Genomic DNA, 2,715 nt, shown 5'->3' with positions numbered 1-2,715 from the left:
TCTAGTTAGCCATTCGTCAAATCTTTTTTCAAGGTTTTAGCTTCTTTGCAATGGGATCAAACTTCTTCTTTAGCTTGGAGAAGTTTGATCGTCTGAAACCTTCTTCTCTCAACTCATCAATGTCATTCTCCATCCAGCTTTGTTCTGTTGCTGGCGAGGAGCTGCATTTTTTTGGAGGAGGAGAGGCACTCTGATTTTTAGAATCTTCAACTTTTCTGCACTGCTTTTTACCCATCTTTGTGGTTTTTTTCTACCTGTGGTCTTTGATCATGGTGACATACAGATGGCATTTTGGTGTGGATGTCATTTCTGTTTGTTAGTTTTCCTTCTAACAGCCAGGACCCTCAGCTGCAGGTCTGTTGGAGTTTGCTGGAGGTCCACTCCAGACCCTGTTTGCCGGGGTATCAGCAGTGGAGGCTGCAGAATAGTGAGTATTGCTGAACAGCCAATGTTGCTGCCTGATCATTCCTCTGGAAGCTTCGTCTCAGAGGGGTACCTGGCCATGTGAGGTGTGAGGTGTCAGTCTGCCCCTAGTGGAGGATGTCTCCCAGTTAGGCTACTCGGGGGGCAGGGACCACTTCAGGAGGCAGTCTGTCCGTTCTCAGATCTCAAACTCCGTGCTGGGAGAACCACTACTCTCTTCAAAACTGTCAGACAGGGACATTTAAATCTGCAGAGGTTTCTGCTGCCTTTTGTTTGGCTATGCCCTGTCCTGAGAGGTGGAGCCTACAGAGGCAGGCAGGCCTCCTTGAACTGGGGTGGGCTCCACCCAGTTCGAGCTTCCTAGCTGCTTTGTTTATCTACTCAAGCCTCAGCAATGGCAAGCGCCCCTCCCCCAGCCTCACTGCCGCCTTACAGTTAGATCTCAGACTGCTGTGCTAGCATTGAAGTGGGCTCCATGGGCGTGTGACCCTCCGAGCCAGGTGCAGGATATAATCTTCTGGTGTGCTGTTTGCTGAGACCCTTGGTAAAGCACTGTATTAGAGTCGGAGTGAGAGGATTTTCCAGGTATTGTGTGTCAAGGTTTCCCTTGGCTAGGAAAGGGAATTCCTTTCCCCCTTGTGCTTCCCGGGGTAAGGCGATGTCTCACCCTGCTTCGGCTCTCACTCAGTGGGCTGCACCCACTGTCCTGCACCCACTGTCTGACACTCCCCAGCAAGATGAACCCAGTACCTCACTAGAAATGCAGAAATCGCCCATCTTCTGTGTCACTCACGCTGGGAGCTTGAGGCTGTAGCTCTTCCTATTCGGCCATCTTGAAACCACCCCCCCCCAAATATATTAATACTAATTACATTTAATTTTTTTAATATATTAATATAGTTAATAGTAAATGTGCATGAACATAACTCACCTACTAAAATAACAAAATCGTATTGGCTAACAATACAAAATTCAACCCTATCTTCATATTGAAAGGCACAGTTAAAAAGAGATTCAGAAAGGTAAAAAATAAAAATATATACCAGACAAATACGAATGCAAGAAAAGCAAGTGTAAAACTCTTGATATCAAGAAAGATAAAATTTGGCCAGGCGTGATGACTCATGACTGTAATCCCAGCACTTTGGGAGACTGAGGCAGGCAGATAACTTGAGGTCAGGAGTTTGAAAGCATCCTGGGCAACACGGAGAAACCCCCTCTCTACTAAAAATATAAAAATTAGCTGGGTGTGGTGGTGCCTGGCTGAGGCACGAGAATCGCTTGAACCCAGGAGGCAGAAGTTGATGTGAGCCAAGACAGCGCCTCTGCCCTTCAGCGTGGGGGACAAAGTGAGACTCTCTCAGGAAAAAAAAAAAAAAGAAAGATAAAATTTGAATAAAAATTAAATATCTACATAAATGAGAAAATATATGGAATATTGGAAGAGCCAATATTTTAAAGATATCAATTTTCTCCACATTTATCTAATGAATCAATGCAATAGTAATAAACATCTCGGCCATCCTTTTTTTGTGTGTAGTAACTGACAATCTGAGTCTAAAATTATTTGAAAATGCAAATTACCAGGGTTAGCGAAAAAGAAAAAAGAACTGAACAAAATTCGGTGACGTAGGTTACCCGCTTTCAAGAATTAATAGAAAACTGCAATAACCAAGTCTATATGGTTTTGATGTAAGGATATTCAACTTAATAGGCTAGAATTGAGAGACTAGAAATAAGTTTTATAATGTACAGTGGATTAATTTGGACAAAGATGCCAATGAAATTTAATGAGGAAAGGAAAAGTACTTTCAACAAATGTGATCAAACGATCTTAACTCCTACTTCACACCATATACAAAAACTAATTTGAGATGGGTCATAGATATAAACATAAGAGCTAAGAGTACAAAGCTTCTAGAATGAAATCCAGGAGAGTCACTTTGTAAACTTGAGGTAGGCAAAGATCTTTTAGAAAGGAGCCGAAAGCACAGACCATAAAAGAAAAAATAACCTGATAAATGTCATTACACAAAATGTATCAAGTCTTCAAAAGACACCAGTAAGAAAATGAATAGGCAAGTCAAAACTTGCAGAAAATATCCACATTATACATGCCTGATTCAATAATAACTAAATGATTATTATAAATCTGTAATAAAAAGACAACTCTATAAAAATGTGTAAATGTCTTGAACAGACCCTTCACAGAAAGAAAAATACATAAATATTTCATTCATATAAGGAAATGCATGAATGGTCGAAAAGTACATCAAAATGAGCTCGACATCA

The sequence above is a fragment of the Mandrillus leucophaeus genome, unplaced genomic scaffold (assembly GCF_000951045.1).
Source record: "Mandrillus leucophaeus isolate KB7577 unplaced genomic scaffold, Mleu.le_1.0 Scaffold817, whole genome shotgun sequence".
Classification (NCBI taxonomy): Eukaryota; Metazoa; Chordata; class Mammalia; order Primates; family Cercopithecidae; genus Mandrillus; species Mandrillus leucophaeus.
This window is presented reverse-complemented; position numbering follows the sequence as displayed.